Here is a 22,338-nt window from a genome sequence, read left to right on the forward strand (position 1 = left end):
AAGACTGTCAGCTGATTTCTCAAAACAAACCTTAGAGTCAAGAAGGGGCTGGAAAGAAGTAGTCAAAGTCATGAAAGGCAAAGATCTACATCCAAGATTACTCTATCCAGCAAAGCTATCCTTTAGAATGGAAGGACAGATAAAGTGCTTCCCAGATAAGGTCAAGTTCAAGGAGTTCATCATCACTAAGTCCTTATTATATGAAAAGTTTAAGGGACTTATCTAAGAAAAAGAAGATAAAAAATATGTATAGTAAAATGACAGCAAACTCACAATTATTAACAACCACACCTAAAACAAAAGCAAAAGCAAACTAAGCAACAAGTAGAACAGGAACAGAACCACAGAAATGGAGATCACATGGAGGGTTATCAACAGGGGTGTGGGACCCCCTGGATTCCTGCAGTTGTGTGGGTTGGGCACTTGAACTACTTATTAATTACTAAGGAAAGACTCACCCCAGAAAGTTAAAGACCATGTAGATATCTACACTGCACATCAGTATAATGGGTTTTCTTTTTCTTTTCACACCACTCCTAGTTCTGTGCACAGCCTCCTGTGACAGAGGAAAAGACCTCTGATGGAAGGAACCACAGCTACAATCCCAGAGCCTTGTTCAGTGCCAGGAGCATGTGGTAGACTCATGGTAATCAAATACACATACACAGGGTGGGCAAAGGTAGGTTTACAGTTGTTCACATGGAAAAAGGCTTGCAGGTTATGATTATTACAATAGCTTATGAACTCTATTTCACATAGTCACAACTGTAAACCTACTTTTGCTCACTCCCTGTACACACACAAAATAGATCCAGTGTCCAAAACAGGAAAATCAAAAGGTGAGATGCCCTCTGGTGGAACCTCTAGGTAATAACAAGGAAGAACGCAGAGACACTGGTCAGCAAGATGCTTAAATTGAAGAATCTAAGGAATGAATGGCAAACTGCTAGCCAACCAACACCAACCAGAGCAGCACTGTCCACTAGAAATATAATGGGAGATACATATTTAATATCAAATTATCTAATAGTCACATGAAGAAACTAATAAGAAACAGGTGAAATTAATATATTTTAAGCCAATAAATTCAAAATATTGTTACTTAAGCACTAACCAATATAAAATTATTGATAAGACTGTATATTTACATATATAATATACTTTTAATTTTTATTATTTTGGAGTTTTAAATTTAAATTTTATCTCATTTTTCAATCAGTTTACATTGAAAACCATTCTGTATCAGTTCCAGATGTCCAGCAAAGTGGCCAGAAAACCACGCACCTCACAGAGTGGTCCCCTTGCTGCCTCAAGTACCCACCTGGCCCCGCACACACTCATCACGACGTCATTGACGGTGTTCCCTCTGCTGCGATCCGCATCTCTGGGACTGCTCTGTAATTACCCATCTGTACTGCTCAGTCCCTTCACCTTTCCTACCCAGCTTCCCACAGCCCTCCCCTGTGACCACTGTCAGTCTGTTCTCTGTGTCTGTGAGTCTGTTTTGTTTGTTTTGTTCATTAGATTGCACATGTAAGTGAAATCATATGGTGTTTGTCTTTCTCTGCCCGACTTATATCACCTAGCATAGTACCCTCTCGGTCCGTTCATGTTGTCACTAAAGATTTCATTCCTTTTATGGACGAGCAATATTCCATTTTGCATGTGCCACTGCTTTTTTTGTCCTCTCATCTGTTGATGGGCACTTGGGTTGCTTCCATGCCTGGCTACTGTAGACAATGCAGCAGTGAACACGGGGTGCAGATACTCTTTTGAATTAGTGTTTGGGTTTCTTCAGATGTATTTCCAGAAGTGGAATCACTAGGTCATAAGGCAGTTCCATTTTTAGTTTTCTAGGAATCTCCACACTGTTTTCCACAGTGGCTGTGCCGATCTTCAATCCCTCTGACAGTGCAAGAAGTTTCTCTTCTCTCCACATCCTGGCTGGCACTTCTTTGTTTTATTGATGACAGCCATTCTGACAGATGTGAGGTGGTATCATTGTAGTTTTAATTTGCATCTCTCTGATGATTACTGACATTGAGCACTTTTTCATTTGTTTGTTGGCCATCTGCATGTCTGCTTCAGAGAACTGCCTGTTCATATCCTTTTCCCCCTTTTTAACTGGATTGTTAGTCTTCCAGGTGTTGAGTGTGTAAGTTCTTCATATATTTTGAAAATTAATCCCTTATCAGGTGGTCTCATTGGCAAATATGTGCTCCCATATAGTGGGTTCCCTTTTCATTTTGTTGATGGTTTCTTATGCTGTGAAAATTTTTAGTTTGATGAACTAAAAATAAACATTGTTCTATTTTTTCCTTTATTTCACTTGCCCTAGGAAACATATCAGTAAAAATATTGCTATGAGAGATATCTGAGATTTTACTGTCTATGTTTTTCTTTGTAGGATTTTTATGGCTTTGTGACTTACATTTAAGCCTTTTATCTATTTTCAGTTCATTCTTGTGTATGGTGCATATCAGTGGTCTAATTTATTATTTTTTAGCATGCACCTGTCTAATTTTCCCAAAACCATTTATAAAAGAGACTGTCTTTACTTCATGGTATGCTCTTGTACCCTGTGTCAAATGTTAATTGACCACATAGGCATTGGTTGATTTCTGGGCTCTCTCTTCTGTTCCATTGATTTATATGCCTCTTCTTACACTAGTACCGGGCTGGTTTGATTACAGTGGCCATGTAATACAGTTTGATATTAGGTAGTGTGATTCCTGCAACTCTATTCTTCTTTCTCAAGATTGCTGAGGCAATATGATTGTTCTTTTGGTGTGTGTTTTTTAAATATATTGTTTATTTTTAAAAAAACATATTTTATTGATTATGCTATTACAGTTATCCCATTTTTCCACCCTTTATTACTCTCTGCCCAGCACACACCCTCCCACCTACATTTGCCCCCCACCGATTAGTTCATGTCCATGGGTTGTACATATAAGTTCTTTGGCTTCTACATTTCCAATACTATTCTTAATCCCCCCCTGTCTATTTTGTACCTACCATTTATGGTCCTTATTCCCTATATCTTTTCCCTCATTCTGCAACCCCTCCTCTGTTGACCCTCCATGAGATCTCCATTTGTGTGATTCTGTTCTGTACTGGTTGTTTGCTTAGTTTGATTTTGTTTGTTTGTTTGTTTGTTTGTTTGTTTGTTTTTAGGTTCAGTTGTTGATAGTTGTGAGTTTGTTGTCATTTTACTGTTCATATCTTTGATCTTCTTTTTCTTGGATAAATCCCGTTAACATTTCATATAATAAGGGCTTGATGATGATGAACTTCTTTAACTTGACCTTATCTGGGAAGCACTTTACCTGCCCTTCCATTCTAAATGAAAGTTTTGCTGGATAGAGTAATCTTCGATGTAGGTCCTTGCCTTTCATGACTTTGAACACTTCTTTCCAGCCTCTTCTTGCCTGAAAGGTTTCTCTTGAGAAATGAGCTGATAGTCTTATGGGAACTCCTTTGTAGATAACTGTCTCCTTTTCTCTTGCTGCTTTTATGATTCTCTCCTTCTCTTTAATCTCAGGTAATGTAATTATGATGTGCTTTGGCATGTGCTTCTTTAGGTCCAAGTTCTTTGGGACTTTCTGAGCTTCCTGGACTTCCTGGAAGTCTATTTCCTTTGCCAGATGAGGAGTGTTCCTTCACTATTTTTTCAAATAAGTTTTCAATTTCTTGCTCTTCTTCTCCTTCTGGCATCCTTATGATTTGGATGTTGGAATATTTAAAGTTTTCCTGGAGATTCCTAAGCCTTTTCTCATTTTTTTGAATTCTTGTTTCTTCACTCTGTTCTGGTTGAGTGTTCTGGTTGAGTGTTTCTTCCTTTTGGTCCAAACCATTGATCTTAGTCCTGGTTTACTTCCCTCCACTGTTGGTTCCCTGTGCATTTTCCACTATTTCACTTTTCATAGCCTTCACCTTTTTCTCTATTTTGCAACCATACTCAGCCATTTCTGTGAGCATCCTGATTACCAATGTTTTGAACTGTGCATCTGATAGGTTGGCTATCTTTGTCATTTAGTTATATTTTTTCTGGAGCTTTGATCTATCCTTTCATTTGGGACATTTTTTTTTCTCAAAATGAACCTGTTACATAGTAAGAGGTGGAGCCTTACGTATTCACGGGAGGGGGAGGGGTGGCAAACCAAGTCACTGTATTCTGGCACTGTATGTGGGGGAGGGGTCCCAGGGCGAAAAATGCCGCTTGCTTAGCTCTTTGCTGGCTTTCAGTCACTTTCTCTACTACACACAAGCAAATTGGGCCCTTCTGGTTCTGATTCCTGGGTGGATGGATTTTTGTACATCCTAGGACGTTGTGGGTTTCTTCCATGAACTCTTCTGTGAGGCTGAGAGTTTCTCCCACCCCTAAAATCCCCACAGTTTTTTCAATCAGAGGTCTTGAAGCTTTATTTACCTGATTGGAACTCTGGATTGCATGATCTGTCTTGCTCCCCAGTTGTTCCTCCCCATTTATCCACATGCTGGTGCCCCCACTGCCCTCCTCAGTCTCTCATCCCTCTGCCCCCACCCTGCTCCTGTTCCAGGAGGTCCCTGCCTACAGATGGCTACATAGGAGGAAATGTCCCTCAAACCCAGTCCTTATAAGGCCCAGCTGCAGGGATAATCCTTTGGGATTCAGGGTCTCATTTCTCCTTGTGCCTCTGAGGGAGACCATATTCCATGAGTTTCATGTGCAGCTGGGTCAGCCCAACGTCCTCATCTGATTCGTGGACAACATCTTCCCCACTGTGGTCAATACCACCTGGCTGTGCGATGGTCCAACCCTCACCGACAGGGTGGCCCAGAGCAGCTTCTTCTTCCAGCCTGAGCCCTTGCTCCCCAACCTCTAATACCTGACCTTCCTGCCCTCAGTGGATGACGTCTGTGACTGTCGGGGGGCACTGGGGCCAGGATGACTGCTCCTCTGGTACCGGGTGTCGAGCCTCCCCCCAGGCCACTCCTCTCAGTTCCTGTCTCCTTTACCCTAAAATCCTTGCACTGCACCTTCCTTTCTCTCCCAGAGCCCTAGGTGCCCATCCCACTGCCAGACACTACAGAGACCCTGGTCTGTGCCCTGGGTCTGGCCATAAGCCTGGTGGGTGTCCTCACAGGGACTGTCCTCTTCATCACAGGCACATGCTTGCCCAATGCCCCCAGCTGCAGAGCCCGGGTATCTGGGGAGGAAATGGAAGAGGCTGAATGAAATGAGGTTGGGAAATCAGAAATGCTGTGGGGAGGAATGGGGTCTGGGAAGGGTGAGGGGGACAAGGAGAGGACAGGGAACAGAACAGCAGAGATGAGGGGAGGGGTGAGGTTTTGGGGAGGTGACAGTCAGAAACAGTATTCTAGAATTGTGAACCTGACCAGCCTTGGTCATGTGGGTTTTTCTTCCATAGGAAATGACCCTTCTGAGAGAAATGGACTCTGGGAGAGTCTCAATATTACTCAAAGTTTCTGGCAGCCCTTGTGTGCTTCGTGCCATAGTCCTAGTACGTCCCCCTGTGCTGACCTGGAATGGGATCAACCTCTATCCCCTAGGTCTCCTCCTTTCTGTCCCCAGTACCCATGGCAGGACTTGTGGGGCACCACCTAGCAACCCTGCTCTCCTCAAACACACACTTGCACATGCATAGAGACACATATACACATAGCCACACAGGCATACACACATACACATAAACATGCATACACATACATATAAACATGCATACACATACATATAAACACACACACACACACACACACACACTTTGTTCCTCTACCCAAAGCTCTGGCTGGCAGCAATAAATTTATTAGTGATGTTTGCACTGGATCCTCTTACCAGTCCATGGCCAGTTCCCCCAGGTGTGAGGGATACTGGGACTTGGGAGAGGGGATTCTGGGTGATGGTCACCGAGAATGACCACCTGGTCATTTGATTGGCAGTTAATGTCAGACTGGCCCGGCTTCATTAAACTAATCGATTCGGGGCCCATTGTGTGCTACTGTGAATGGGCTGCTCTCAGGGACTTCAAGGAATTTGCCTCCTGATTTGAGATTTTCCCTGAACGGGATGCAGAGTGGTCTGTTTGGTGCAACTACCTGCAACCAACACCAGGTCTGTTGGGTACAGGGTGAGGAAGGTTCATGAGAATTCCATTCTTGTCCAGACTTTCTCTGTAGTGAAGAGGCCATCGGTGTCTAGCCATGGTCTACAGCGTCATCTTTTTCCACAGTCCCTAGAGTCGTGGGCATGACAAAGAGTGTCCTGAGGATTGAACAAGATGATGACTTCCTGAACCTGGGGTCAGTGGTATCAGGTAAGAGGGCAGCAGAGTAGATCAGAAGGTGTCTAGTGAGAGGGGAGGGCTAGCTCTGACCACTGTGACTCAGTTCATTGGAGCATCCTACCACAGCCAAAAGGTTGGGGGTTCAATTCCTTCTCAGAACACATGTATAAGTTGTGGATTCTCATCGATGTTCTCTCTATCTTAAAAAAAAAAGTAAAGAAAATGAAAATTAAAAAAAAAGCAATGTAAAATTGTCCTCTGGTGTGGATTGAAAAAAAAGGGGGGGTTCTTTTTAAGAGAGATCCACTTGACTGTCTTCTAAATATGTGGCCTAGAAGATATTGGTTTACTGTGATAAAATACAAAAATACACAGAGAGAGAGAGAGAGAAAAGTAACCATACAAACTAGTTTAGGTCAAAGACCAGAGGAGTGGTATGCAGAAGTAGTTTTCCAATCACAGTGAACATGAAAGAATCACTTGGGGGCCCTTTAAAAATTTCATGTTTCACCCAGATCCACTGAACCAGCTCTTGGGGAGGGAGGAGGCGGGACAGGGAGTCTGTGGTTTGGACACGCTCTGGATGATGCTTCCTTTACTTCTAACCCCTGGAAAGCCTCCAGGAAGTGACCACACCTTTGGGGGAGCCATCACCTCCCCTCAGGGAGCACTACCTGTGACCCGGCTCCCTCTTACGGTTGATTCCCGTGCTTCAGAGGCTCCGAGTCTGAGCAAGCCCCAGTCTCCCAAGGGGAGGGCTCCCCGGCACTTCTGACCCTGGAACTTTCTGCTGCCTCCTCCCTAGAGCCTCAGCCCCACTCCTGAGACATGGCTGGATTCCCAGGTGCCCTTCACCCCTTCCTTCAGGCCTGCAGTCTGTGGCTCGGCCCCAAGCACAAGCTCTGACCATCACACCTGTGACATGGTAGTTACTCAACAAATGTTGAAACAGGGAACTGACTAAAGAGTCAAATGTGTCCATTCAGCTCCCAAATTTCTAATGACATGTCCAGATAGAGAAAAATAAACAATACAATGTCTGCTGTTGGTACTCGTGTCACTATCATCTGTCACTTACTGAGCACGTCCCAGGTGCCCAGCACGAGTCTAACCACCTCATTTCTGTCAGATTCCCTGGTCCGCACGTTCACCATGAAGCGCAGTTTCCTGGATTGTTTCAGGAAACTCAAGTGTCCTGAAGGATGTTAATTAAAAATAAATCAACATAAGTGATATTTTTCTTCTAAAATATATTTTAACATGTGTAAGGAAATGCCGAACATATGTAAGGAGTCATGACTAAACAGCCATCCACCATTTAAGATGGACACCCCGTGTTTGTAACTGCAAAGGTCAGAGTGCACTCAGGGGGAGCGGGGTGGTTGGGAAGCGGTGGCTCATCCACACAGCGGGGTGACATGCCGCTGATAGAAAGAATGAGGAAGGCCTCTCTTGTTTGCTTTCTTTGCTGTCTTTCATCCTCACCCAAGGACAGTTTTTCATGGCTTTCAGGGAGAGGGGAAGGGAGAGGGAGAGAGGGGAACACCGATGTGAGAGAGAAATATTGATTGGTTGCTTACTGTATGTGCCCTGACCAGGGATCAAACCACAGCCTGGGGGTGTGCCCTCAACAGCAATCAAACCTGCAGCCTGTGGGTGTACAGGTCAGAGCTCCAATCAGCCGAGCCACATCTGCCGGGGGGAGGGATGTCACTTTGAAACGATGTGGAGGGATGCCTATGATGTAGTGGAAAATGGAGGATGCAAAGAAAAGTATGGAATATGTGCTACCTTTGGGGCAGGAAAGACGGAAATAGACATTTGCAAAAAGCCACACTGGATGGATCAACCAGAAACTGATAAAAATGAGGGGAAAGGAGGATAGATTAGATGCAATGGGTTTGAAGCAATGGTGAGCACTGAGTTTTTTAAAAATTTTATTTACTGATTTGAGAGAGAGAGAAACCACAGTTTGTTGTCCCACTTACTGATGCATTCATTGGCTGATTCTTGTCTGTGCCCTGACTGGGGATTGAACTGTCAACTCTGGCACATCAGCATGACGCTCTGACCAGCTGAGCAACACTGACTTTTGAAACATATGAATGGTGTACAATTTCAATAAAAACCAAACAAAAAATTGTAAAATTTAAACAGAAGCAAGTAAAACACACAGAGAAAATATTAAAGTAATTAAGAACTTAAACTAATTAGAAAACAATACTGTATATTTTTAGTGGAATACCTTGTAAGGACAAAAAAATACTCAAAAATATCAAGTATCACTCAATAGTTTTAATAGTCTTTGTTAATCATAATGCTGTATATTATTTTGAAACTATGTTGCGTATATTAGAGGATAGAGCAAATCAGTAATTACTGATGTAATGTAATTAGGAACCAAGATCTTCAATGTAAAAAAAGGAAGAAAAAAGAAGCTGAATTATAACAAACATCGATTATAAATAATAATTTACTCTATATCTATAAATCCCAGCCCCAGCAAACGGAGAGCCTGGAACCAGCGCTGCCTCAGCATCAGTGAGTGTCCCAGTGCCCCGACTGCAGCTCCCAAACCCCACTGTTCCCGGAGGGAGACGGGGCTTCCTGGACAAGGACTGACTTCAGGTCTGGGTCAGGGAAAGACAGGGCCAGCGTGGTTTAGAAGACAAGGAAGTTTCAAAGACTGACAGAGTCCTGTCAGAAGAAAAGAGCAGCCGGCTTCAAAGGGTTCTCATTTGGGACAATTTGAGAACTAGAAAAATAACTACAATTGATGTAAATCATTAAATACATACTATGATCCCTAATAATGAACCATAAAGATGAAACACACAGGCAACAACAAAACTTAACTGTCACCACTGGACGTGACATGTGAAATGCTAAGACAGGAAACTGGTACTTACACAAAACAAGCACACCTATCCTGCCTTTTCAGAAGGACCACGCAGTTCCCTTGGTGACAAAAGCTCTCCCCTTCACATGCTGCCTCCTGTCCTCCTCCCTGCCTGGCTCACTGGCCGCTGCAGATGCACCTGAGGACAGAAAGAGCCAGACCAGAGCCGTGATCCTGCCCACCATCGGCCCCCTGCCCTGCTGAGTCCCCATGGAACCAGGGCCATGGGGGGTGGAGCTCAGGTGGCCAGAGGGGGTGGGGACTGTGGGGGGTTTGTAGCCCCAGGTGCTGCGTTCCATCCTGAGTCTCTTCTCTCTTTTTTCCCTCTTGTGTGAGGTCATCTTTTCCCCTCTCGTTCTGGCAACAGTAATACCCACTGTTTACTGAACCCTCCCACGTGCCAGATCTCATTTCATGTTCACAAAAACCGTTTCAGGAAGGCGTTTATCATTCTTAGTGTAGCAATGAGAAGACGGAGACTCAGAGAGACTAATAAACGTCTCACGAGCCCCATGGCCCAGCACTGATGACTGAAGAGTCACAGCTCTGCATCCTCCGGGACAGTCTGTCTCTCTGCCATTTCCGAGGCAAACTTCATGAAATAAAGCATGTGGTGTCTGTTTTTGACTTTCTCTCATTTCATTCAGTCCTCAATTCTGCATTCCCCCTGAGCCTCCCCACCTCTGCTAGTCTCCACACAACAGAACCGGTGGTCACTTCTCTCTGTGTCTTACCGGCGTGGTTGGTAACATTTGCAGGGTGACCCCTTCCTCCTTCCTAGAACTTTTCTCCTGTCCCCTGTCTTTTATGAGCACGCTTCCTCCTTGTTTTCCTCCTGCTATTGAAGCCTGTCCTTTTCAGCCTTTTGTCAGAACTCAGGACCACACACTCAGATCCTGCTTTTATGACTTTATATACTTTTCTTGGGTGACCCAATCCAAACTTATAACTTCACTCACCACGAGGACTTTTAGCCTATGTGCCTAGTCCAGTCTAGCCCAAGATTCATCCATTTATTTCAACCGCCTTCAGCCCTCAGACCAACTCCACGTTGTCCCCTGGAAATGCAGACTCAGCATGTCCCAGAGAGAACACTTTCTCTTCCCTCTATCACTTTCCTATCTGTTATTACCTTCTCAGACTCCACAATTCTCCATGTGCCCAGTTCTTCTGGACCGTCATGTCCCTACTCCCACCCCACCATGTACTGATTCCTGTGGCTTCTCATCTCTCTCTTTTTAAAAAAGGTTCTATTTATTTATTTTTTTTAGAGAGAGGAAGGGAGAGAGAAAGAGAGGGAGAGAAACATCAATGTGTTGTTCCCTTTTGAGCGCCGCCTACTGGGGACCTGACCTGCAACTCAGGAATGTGCCCTGACTAGGAATCGAACTGGTGAACCTTTGGTTCGCAGGCTGGTGCTCAATGCACTGAGCCACATCAGCCAGGGCAGCTTCCCATCTACCATTCAGACCCATCCACTCTTCTCCTCACCCTGTGTTCCTTCCCCACTGACACCTCCTCACCTCTCACCTGATTGCCCAAGTGTCCTATTGGTCTTGCCTTCAAACTGGCCTCCCCCAGTCCAACTGCCCTACTGCTGCCACCTCCAAGAACAAATCTGACCATGTCACTGTCTTGGCTGAAAGCCTTGCATGATTTCCCAGGGGCTGTGGGATGAAGTCCAAACACCTGCTCAGCCCAGGGCAGGGCACGGGGCGGCCCCCACCCCTCAGCTGTGTCACCCAGACCACAGCTTCCCTTCTCCAGGCACTTCCACGCCTCTGCACTCCGGAGCCCACATCCCTGCTAGCAACACCACTTCCCCCTTTCTCTGCCTCGCTAACCACAGGGAAACCCGAGCTCTAGGTCTCTTTAGGACATTGATGCTTCGTTTTGCTCCTGAGAAGTGTCTTGGGTACATCTCGTGATTCCTCAGCAGTGACTAGTCCACACGCAGCATGTGCAGTACCGAGTTGTCTTTCTCGTTCTTTGGAAGCAGTTTGAGGACAAGAGCCAGGTGTTCTGAGTTATATCCTTGGTGCCTAGAGAGGGAAACTTCATAATAAACATTTTCTTGACCTAATAAAAATTAACATTTTGCTTCAAAATGCACAGACCTTCAGTTTTAAGAATTTGGGAAAAGGAGAAAAATTAAATATCCACCCTGGCTGGTGTGCCTCAGTGCACTGAGCACTGGCCTTTGAACCAAAGGGTCATCAGTTCGATTCCCCGTCAGGGCACATGCCTGGGTTGCAGGCCAGTGGCCCACCTGGGGGCACGTGACAGGCAACCACACACTGATGTTTCTCTCTCTCTCTTTCTCTCTCCCTTCCCCTCTCTCTGAAAACAAATAAACAAAATCTTTTAAAACAGAAATACCCTAAGGTGAACAAACTACATCCATATAGCTGAGTCTGTACTGTTTTTTCCCCTCTTCCATTTTCTTTCAGCTTCTTTTCTGTGGGTGAGCGATTCTCCAGCCACTGTACTCAGAGGAGGACCTGAGCAGTCTCGTGTGACAATGGTCCTGTCCCTGGGGGAGTCTCAGGAGAGAAGTGTCTTCCACGGGCTGGGGCTGGGGGGACGCGTCTTTAATCAGGGAGTTAGAGCCCCGAAGTGTCAGCTCCCCGAGCTCCTCTGCCTTTCTCCACCCCACACTCTGTCATTTTGACTGTTTTACAGTAATACTAATAGATTTTTTTGTTGTCAACCTTTTGCTGCTTCTTACGCATCAGCTCAAACTCAGATACTGTCCCAGAGGTGTTGTAAATGCAACAACTTCCTTTCCAATGGCAACTGTGGCTAAACACATATTTTCAACAAAATTTGTGAGTGTGTAAATAGTAATATTGTTAAATTTTTTTTTAATTTTTTTAAAATATTTTTTTATTTGTTTATTTTTAGCGGGGAAGGGAGGGAGATAGACATAGAGAGAGAGAGAGAAACATCAATGTGCGGTTGCTGGGGGTTATGGCCTGCAACCCAGGCATGTACCCTGGCTGGGAATCGAACCTGGGACACTTTGGTTCCCAGTCCGCGCTCAATCCACTGAGCTACGCCAGCCAGGGCATATTGTTAAATTTAATATGCCTAAAATGAGAGTGTTGTGAGCAAAATTACATAATCTACCATTTTTATTAAATAAAGAAAGTAACTTGGACTCTACATATAGCGCCAAAACTCCGGAGGGTCTTTCATTTCTTTCACTGTTTAGACAACTTTCCGCTCTGAAACATCTTTATTCCCTCTCCCTGCCCCACTCTGTGGCCTCCTCTGTGGTCCTGTGAGGCTCCTGAGAGACTGTGGGGTGGGGTGTGTGTGTGTGGGGGGGTTCGATGTTGCATCTACCGGGTTTTGTGTTACTTTGGGCCAGTTACCTAACCCCTGTGGTCAGCGCCCTAATGAGCAAAATAATGCTGCACCTGGGGGTGGGCAGAGTGAAGATTCAGTGAACAAGTCGAGCTAATGGTCAGTCCTCAGTAAACACTGTCTTATTATTGTGTTCAACATTATTATCATTGTACTGGGGTGACGGATGTTTACGTCTTCAGGGACAAGAGAAGCAACCTCAATTTTCAAGAAGTCATTTCTCTTCTTGTTTTTCCCATTTGTTTTTTTCATGCTGCTTTTCTCACATTCTGTGTTTTTCCTTCATGTTGCCAATGACCCTCCTTTACCTACTTGCTTTCTGTATTCGGTTCACTTTTCCTACTTATTCCCCCATCCACCAACCTCCCCTCTTGTACTTCATGCGGCGGACCCCGTGTCAGTGCAGCCGAGTTTGTCCAGACTCACAGGCCCTCCGTGGAGCTCATGCGCAAATGTGACGAGGACAAGCAGTTCTATGTGGACCTGGATACGAAGGAGACTGTCTGGCATCTGCCGAAGTTTCTTCACGCCTTTGACTGTGATGCTTCGGGGAGGGCGGGTATTGCTGACATTGTTGTGGCAGGAAGGAACGTGAACACCCTGATCCAACCGTCCAACCACGGCAGGGGCTCAAATGGTGCTACTTACCCTTGCTGGCTCCTCTCCAGCCCCCCTTCAGGGTGGGGGAGCCCCTGTGCCACATGGGGGAGAAGAGAGCCAGATGCCCACTCATGATGAACCCCTGAGAGTGGGCAGGATTCTGTCCACAAAACAGGGCACTTAGCCCATCAGGGGAGGCATTTTCCTTTTACCAAGAACGAGGCTGGGACGAGGGAGGCCAGGTCAGGAGACTGAGAAGCTGTGACTCTGACCTGGGAGCCCTGGGGGCAAAGGGTGGGCCTGACAGAGGTGGGTGCTCATCTGGAGAATATTGGGCCTGAGGTGGGCCTTTGAGATGCAGACGACGGTGGTAGACTCACCAGGTCCCATCCCCTCTCAGAGCCCCCTGAGGTGACTATGCTTCCCAAGGAGCCCATGGAGCTGGGTCAGCCCAACACTCTCATCTGCCACGTGGACAAGTTCTTTCTACCTGTGCTCAGTGTCACCTGGCTGCACAATGGGCAGGCCGTGGCCAAAGGGGTGGCTGAGACCATCTTCTCGCCCAGCACAGCACTCAGATTCCACAAGTTCCACTCCCTGACCTTGGTGCCCTCAGCAGACCACGTCTCCGACTGTGGGTGGAGCACTGGGGCCTGGACGGGCCACTCCTCTGGCACTGGGGTAGGAGCCCCTCCCTTTGCCAACGCCATCCTGACACCATCTGTGCTCCCAGGACCTGTCTCTCCCTGGTACCCACTTTCCTTAATTCCGTGCTTTACTGTCACTTTCTCCAAACCTCACATCTCATGGTTTCTGACTCTTAATGCCCCGCCCCTGGGGCCAGTCCTGCTCTTTGCACCTCTGACTCCATCTTTCCTTTGTGCCCCAGAGGCCCAGGAGCGGATCCAGGCACCTGAGAGGAGACTGTGGTCTGTGTGCTGGGCCTGGTGGTGGCCTGGCGGGGATCATCACTGGCACCATTGTCCTGAAGACTGGGAGACCCGAGGGCACCCCCAGGTGCAGGGACCCCTGTGAGTCACCCCAGGTGGGGGGTATTAGGGACACAGTGGGGAGGGGCATGAGCTACTGAACAAGGGCCTGCTGCCCTACCACATAGAAGCCAACACCGTGGCACCGGCCTTCAAGAGAAGAAAGGGCTTTATTTGTGGGTCACTGGCATGGAGACAGGAGGCGGTTCAAGTCTGTTTCCAGGGATCCAGGGTTGGGAGCGGGGCATTAAGGGGCAGCAGTTAAAGGTTCACAGGGGTTACTCGTGAGTGGTGTTTCACATGTGTTACTGGTAAGGGATGCATCCACTGTTTAAACTCTGGTTCTGGGTCTGGTTAGGAACCGCATAGGACAAGTCTGAGCTAGCTCTGTGTGACAGATGGGCAGGAGAGACACTTCTACAGTGTTTGGTCACTGAACTAGAGGGAGACAACAGATGCCACGGGGAAGCAAGTCAGCTGAGGCTCTGATTCTGAACCAGGCTCTGTTCTGTGTGTCTCTCGTGTATTCACTTCCTTATGTTTGGACGTTGTACCATTATTTCCCATGATGCACTCAGGGAAACAGACATGTGGAGAGGTGAAAGAATCTGTCCAAGGTCACACAACTTGGAAAGCTCAAAGCCTGGATTTGAACTTGGGCATTGGAGCTCCAGAAGCTGCAGACTTAGTCCATACGTCAATTTTATCATCTGCAGCCAGTATCTCCCTCCCTTACAATCTTCATCACCTTGATTTCCTTCTGCTCTCATAAGGATGTCCAGAACCTCTGATGCTGGTCCCACACGTGTAATATGGGACATTCTACCTTTTGTATAATCTCAAAGGGCATGCATCTAATTTCTCCAAAAATATATTTGCTGTAGATTTTTGTTTTGTAATCTTTACCATGTGCTGAATTTATCAGATTTTGTTTATTCATTTATTGAATTGAAATCAGTGGACATTAAAATGAATTTTCTTTTTTGTTTTACTAATTTGGGGTCACATTTTAGTTCTCTTGACATTGAACCGTTGTTGCAACCCTGGGCTTTTCTGTAGGTCTCAGCCTGTCGATGGTGAGGCCATCAGCGGTGAATGACCAGAGCCCTCACCTGGACGCCCAGTTCTTGTGGAGCCCCCCCCCCCCCGAGACATTCCCCGAAGCAGAGCCAGTGTTGTAGCTGGACTGGCCCTTGTGGTTTGTGTTATGATTATAAGATGCATCTCAGCCATGACCTTTAGGGGACTCTTGACAAACAAGATTTATTACTGACAGGCCCTGGAGGGTTGTGGTAGCTGCCCAGGGCTGCACAGGGAGAGGGAGGGAGGGGAAAGGGAGAGAGAGAGACACGAGGGGGTCTTCCTTTATTGGGGTTGGGAGTAGGTGGCCTAGGGTTTCCTGATTCACTCTTTATTGGTGAATGTAAAACAACAGAGCCAAGCTTTGGCTGGCATAGCTCAGTGGATTGAGCGTGGGCTGCAAACCAAAGTGTCACAGGTCCCATTCCCAGTCAGGGCACATGCCTGGGTTGCAGACCACAGCCCCCAGCAACCGCACATTGATGTTTCTCTCTCTCTCTTTCTCCCTCCCTTCCCTCTCCAAAAATAAATAAAATTTTTAACAAAAAAATAAAAAACAATAAAACAATAGAGCCAGAGTTAAAGCAATAACAAGGTCCCTCAAGCAGTCAGTCATCTAGGTCACCAAGGGCTTCCTAAAGGGGGGCTTCCTGGGTGCAGCAGCCGGCCTCTAGTCCTGGTCGTGTTGCTGACAGTGTGTGCATCTGAGGTGGGTGGTTTTGAATAGATGCTCCACAGACTGAAGCTGAATGTCAGGCACTTACATTACGATATACAAAGCTGTTGTCAGGCATTCACACTAGGCTAGGGTAACTCTTAGGTGCTCAAAACAAATTACTTTTGTAATACAGTGTTGGATTCAGTGACATAGATGACGTTACTGTGTTATTTTTCTTCTCTTGCATGGCCCTTAGCTGTCTCTGCAAATAGAGGTGCCCCAGGGTCACAGAATGACCTGGAAAGCCTTTGTTCATCTCTGTGTTCCAGAGCGGCACTGACAGAGGAGGGACGACTTGTCTTTGAAGTGAGGTTGGGCTAGCCCACCCGCCACGTGCTCGGGGCGGGGCTTCGGGGAGGTGTTCTCTCCCGCTCAGGTCACTGTCCCTGATGATCGTTACCTTAGTTTGGTTTCTATTTTTCCTGTAGTTCTGACCTCTACAGCTTTCTAGAAATTTATCCATCTTATCTAAAATTTCAGGCATTGGCATAGAGTTAGTTTATCATAAGTTTTTGTTTCATTTAAAATGGCCCATATGTATAATGATTTCTCCTTTTCATTCTTATATTTTCACTGACAGTCTGGCCAGAGGTCTATTAACCTCTTTAAACTTTCCATTGAATCAGAACCTGATTTTGTTCATCTTCCCTATTTTTCCTGTTTCATTGAATTCTGTCCTGTCTTTATTGTTTACGTGTTACTTCACTTTGCTGTTTTTCTGCTTCTCCATCCTCATGGACATGATGACTCATTCACTTTCACGCTTCCTTGTCCCAGTGAATTTGTTGAATAGCTAGACGTTCCCTTCTGTGCACAGCCTTCCACCCACACACTTTCCCTGAGAATGGAGTCTTCCATCATTTATATTTAATTAATTAATTTTAAAAAATTGATTTAGAATTCAGTTGCATTGTGGACAAAGTCTATGTGATACTGATTAATTTGAACACACCAAGGCTTCCTGTGTGGCTTAGTAAATGTTAGGTTTTCAAAAACTTTCCTTGTGTGCTTGAAAATAGTGTGTGTGTTATACTCTTTTGTTGGTTGTATTCATCTCTATGGGACTAATTATCTGATTCTTTTAATTTTATTACTTAGATCATCTATAGCTGTGTTTATTTTCTCTCTGCTTCAGCCTTAGTTTTTTAGCATATGTTCAAGTCTTCAGCTAAAATTTTAGATTTTTCATTTTTAGTCTTTTCCACATTTCTGTTATTTGTTGCTCTTATGTTTTGAAGTTTTATTTCCAGGGTTAGGTTTGTTCATGATTATAATAGTTTTTCATTTGTTTTTCATTTCTTTTTTGGCAGGTACTAGATTTCTTCTGTCAGCTATGTTTGTTTGAGGTCTGCCTGAAATGGCTTTTCCCATTATTTCAACGTTTCTACTTATTTCCTTTATTATGTTTGACTTTGTTAGCTCTTGTTGAAAATACAATCTGAGAGTTACTTCATTTTAATTGGTTAACTCAGTCAATTAGCAATTGCCATTATATTAAAACCATGCCATCATATTATTAAAATGTTTTGTTTAATATACTCTATTGTTATTCATTTTTCCCATTTCTTATTTTCTAAATGATAGACCAAGTTCTGTTGTTATATAGGCTGTGTGTTCTAATTGTACTCATAAAATGATTTTTCTTAACCTAATGTCCGTAATTACGTTTATGTACCCTACTGACTTTAAGAACCGGTGACACCCTGTACTCTCCCTGCTCCACGAAAATGACCAGTACTTTGCTGTACTTTTGTTTGCCCCTTTATCACCACCTTCCACCTCTGCTATGTTGATATCAACTACATTTTTAGTTTTGGGGCTTTTTAATTGAAGTTATTACATTGGTAATAAAATTATATAGGTGTCGGTGTCCAGTTCTGTCACACATCATCTGCAGATTGTACTGTGTGGTCCCCACCCCGAGTCAAGTCTCCTTCCATCACCACTATCCCCCCTTTACCCTCTTCACCTCCCCCTCCCCCTTTCCCTCTGGTCACCACCGCGCTGTTGTCTGTGTCTATGAGATTTTTTCTTTCTACTTAATTCATTCACATTTTTCACCCAGCCCTGCAAACCCCCTCCCCTCTGACAGCTGTCAGTCTGTTCTGTGTCTACAAGTCTGTCTCTGTTTTGTTTGTTAGTCCTTTTATTCCATTAGATTCCACGCATGAGTGGAATTATGTCACACTTGTCTTTCTTTGTGGCTTATGTCACTTGGCATAACACTGTCCAGGTCTATCCATGCTGTCACAAATGGTAAGATTTCTTTCTTTTTTATGGCTGAGTAGTATTCCATTGTGTAAATGTACCACTGACTTTTTTATCCACTCATCTGCTGATGGGCACTTGGGCTGTTTCTGAGTTGTGGCCATTGTAAACAACACGGCAATGCACATGAGGGTGTGTATATTCTTTTGAATCAGTGTTTTGGATTCTTCAGATGAATTCTCAGCAGTGGAATCACTGGGTTATAAGCTGGGTCATAAACACAGTCTCTCTTGCCCCTTTTTAAAAATTTAGTCTCTGCTTTTAAAGATAACAATAAATTTTGTTAAATTATTTGATCTTTCTCATTTTCCACATTTCTTGTAGTACCCTCTTGCATGTGTTTCTCTCCTGTGGGGGGAGCTTTTTCTAAAGCATTTTAAAGTGGTTCTTTGAATAGCAAAGTGTCTAAGGTTGAGATGTTTGACAATATCTCTGTATTGTATTAAAACGACCATTTGCTGGGGTACAAACTCAGGGACAGAAAGTTCCTTTCCCTCTGTGGGAGCAGCGCCCACAGTCCGCAGGCGGTGAGAGCTGCGCTGATGAGAACGACGTGTGTCTGGTTCTCGTGCTTTTATCAGGGAAGGGCGCTCTCTGCGAGGGTTCAGAACTTTGTCGTTCGAGTCCTTACAGTTTCCTCATAATGTATCTAGAGATGTGTGTTTTTTAAAGTATGTATTCAAAAAAACCTGTTTGTCACCCAAGGCACATTTCAAACTAAACAATTTCATCTTTCTCTAAACCCTGAAATCTCTTTTCTCCCCGGATCTCATCTCCCTTTACTATTTCTCCTACTTTTTAGGTGTCTGGTCATCCAGATATCAGAACATCTGTGTCTGGTCTTCATGTTTCATTGCTTTTCTGTTATATTTCCTATTGTTTAATCTTTCATTCTGCTCTCTTGTCCTTTAATTTTTCTTCAGTTGCACAAGTCCTAGTAATTATTTCATCTAAATGCTCTTTATTCCAACCACCGTAAAAACTCAATGTTTCTGCTTGATTTGTTGCTTCTTGTTTTTGCTTCAAATTACTTAGGTCCCCCTCTACCTCTCTCTTTAAACCCTTCTACTGTGAACAGACGACACGTGTAGGAAATTCACAGACATTAATGTGCAGCCCGTGCTTACCAAGCAGACACCATGGAGCCAGTCCCCGGGTCAGGAAGGGGCCCCGCCAGCACCCAGAGGTCCTCTCCTGACCCGCAGGTGACTGGTGAACTTCTCAGGAAGTAGAAGCTCCTTTTACCCACAATGCCTAGCATAGGTCCTGGTACATAGTAGGTCCCCCGCACATGTCTCTCGTACCAGTGAGTAATTATTACTTATTTAATACATGCTCATTGAATACTTACTACCTCCAGAGATTCCAGCTCCTTTGAAGTCAGACACACCCATGTGAGTTGTTGGGACAGTGAGATGTGTGAAGGGACGTGCTGTTTCCAGGAGGGGTCAGGGAGAGCTGTGTGGGGGTCCCTGGGTTCCCTCCCCTGAGCTGGGAGATGAGGGGAGTGGATGTGAAGAAGGCCTGTCAGCCGGCTCCAGAGGGACTGACCCACAGAGCTGCCCGCTGCCCGCACTGCACAGGAGCCATGAGCCGAGACCAGGTGTCAGTGACTCCCCCGCAGCCCTGCTGGTCTTCTGACTGCACAGAAGGCCGGGAAGAGAGGGGCTCAGAGACTCCAAAGGGCAGGGAGGCAGGAGAGTTAGAAAAATGTTTCCTCACAAACGTCGAGGGAGTGGGAATCTCAGGAAGGAGGAGATGGCTAACAGTGTTAGAGTCCGGGAGCTGTCAGCTGAGATGAGGACCCCGGGCCTGGGGGCAAATGGCCCCTGGAGCTGCTTTAAGGAGCAGCCTCTCCCCGAGCCTGACCCGGACCTCCCTCCACTCTCTGCACCGCACTGCTGGGCCTCACCGTCTGCAGCAGCATCTGATCAGGCAGGCCATCCAGACCTGGGGGGTAGGGGGTGGCACCTCCCAAGGGTGCCCCTGACTTCTCCCTAATCCTCATCATCTGCAGGCAGCAGCACCTGCTGGGGAGACACCTTCTCCTGGGTGGAGGAGTCCCCTTCTTTCCTGTGAGGGAGGACAGGGAAGGGACAGGGACCAGTGCTGCTCTGGGTGTCCTACCTCCCCTCCCCCTGTGTGTCCTGCTGCAGGTGACGAGCTTCTGTGACAGAAGAGGACACAGGGGAGACCCCAGAGTCAGTTCTACTTTAAAGTTCAAGTCCCTTTGAATCTCTGTGCTCATCACTAGTGACTGATGTCCCCAAACACCCCTCCAACTGCTGTCTGTCTGTGATCTCACTCCCTCTTAGCAACCTTCAAAGTCCTCACACATAGAAAGTGCTCAGTAATTGTTGAAATTTGAAGTGTAGTGACACCGCATGGTCTGTGAGCCCCAGTCCCCTCTGGGCCTTCTGCCCACACAGCATCCTGTCTGAGAAACCCCAGAGAATGGTGAACACCTGTGTTTGTCCTAGCTGGATGGGGCTGGTGGCTTGTGTGCAACCACAGGGCCCTCTCCTGGTCCCTCTTCCCCGCCAGTTCCCCAGAAGCTCACGTCCTGGGCCTGTCCTGTGGGTGGGGCACTGCCGGCTGGGACCCTGCAGGGGGCGGCTCTGGAGAACCTGGGCTCCACCTGGGCGCTTCCCCACCTACATCAGGGGTACAGGGAACAAGGAGGGTCGGGCCCCCTGTGGGGCTGGTCTACCCTGACGTGTCCCTCACATCACCTCTGTGCCATGGCTCCCCTCCTTAGACCCCCTCTCTTATTTCACCCAGATTCCAACTGTGCTGGGCCCTGACCACCGGGCCCCCTCCTGCTCCAGGCAGCAGGAAAGGCCCATCTCCCACCAGACCCCTGTTGTGCAGGAGTTTTCCGCAGTAAAGGTGTCAAGCCCTAGGGACTCGATGTCTCCTTCCACACCACAGCCCTCTCCAGGGCACAGAGGCATCCCAGCCGGGGCTGATTCCGAAAGAAGGACCAGCACAGTGCCCCCCGCACTGTGTCCACTGGACCCCCCTGCCCCGGACCTTCCAGGATTTACTTTATTCACCCCCCACCCCACCGCCTTCTTCTTGCAGAAGCATTCGCAGCCACCTTTGGAGACGCCTAGTGTCTTAGCTGGCTTACTCGTGTCTAATCCCAGCCGTAGATTAAGGTCCTGCCTCTCCCACAAGGTACGGGGCCCAGAGCAAAGCGTGGGAATATGGATGCACATCAATTTCAATCGGCAAATTCTAACACAAACCACATCCCCGGTCTGTTCTGCGTGATCATGGTGGTGAACTGGAACTAGAAGGTCAGAGGGGCCATGAGGGTTTGATACAGGAACCTGGAAGTCATCAACTTCAATGTCACATAAGGGGCAGCCTGGGGAGGAGGTGTTTCCTGTGTCTCACTCCCTCTGACTCCATCCTCCAGGCTGGTCTGGGGGCTCAGGGCGTGGGGGCGCAGCCGGTATCCTCTTGTCCTCCACCTCAGCTCATCCTCACTGCCCCCCTCTGGCCCTGTGGCCATCACTGGCCCTGGGATGGGCCCCACCCAGCTCCATGGAAGGGCCTCCACCTGGAGCCCTGGCTTCACAGAGCGGTCCTGGGACCCTGGGCACGGCCGAGTGACCGTCGCTTCCCCTTCGGATCTTTGATGTTGAAGTGTCTTTTTTTTACATTTTTGTTTTTTGGGGTTTGTATTTTTTTAGTTAAAATTGAAACTGAACATTACATTAGTTTCAGGTGTTGCTAAGAGAGGAACAAAAGTTTTTATCACAAGAAAAAAATGGATAACTATGTATGATGACAGATGTTAACTGGACTTATGGTGATCATTTAAAATATATACAAATATGGAATCATCATGCTGTACACCTGAAATGTCATCTTGGCCCCCCGTGAGAACCTTGTCCCTCCAAAATCCATCCAGACCACCAGGTACCACAGTGTCCAACAGAAACACACACACTGATCTTGTCTCTCTGGTGGGAATCGTGGCCCTGAACGATGTCGGACCCCCAGGGCCTCTCTGTGGGTGGGGCCCACGTGGGAAAGCCCCAGGGGTCATTCCCCTGAGCAGGGACTCCAAGAGCAGCAGCTCTGCCCTCACCTGGGGGGTCGCTGCCCTGAGCCACA

General features: G+C 46.5%; 1 protein-coding gene and 1 pseudogene across 2 annotated transcripts in view; one reads left to right on the plus strand and one right to left on the minus strand.

Annotated features, from left to right (window-relative positions):
• LOC114490215 (patr class I histocompatibility antigen, A-126 alpha chain-like) overlaps positions 1-22,338 on the minus strand; it is a 223,389-nt gene that overhangs the window by 107,580 nt on the left and 93,471 nt on the right. The gene's annotated exons all lie outside the window — the stretch shown is intronic.
• On the plus strand, positions 12,895-14,190 carry LOC114494944 (annotated as a pseudogene).

This window comes from Phyllostomus discolor, chromosome 4 (assembly GCF_004126475.2).
Source record: "Phyllostomus discolor isolate MPI-MPIP mPhyDis1 chromosome 4, mPhyDis1.pri.v3, whole genome shotgun sequence".
NCBI classification, from domain to species: Eukaryota; Metazoa; Chordata; class Mammalia; order Chiroptera; family Phyllostomidae; genus Phyllostomus; species Phyllostomus discolor.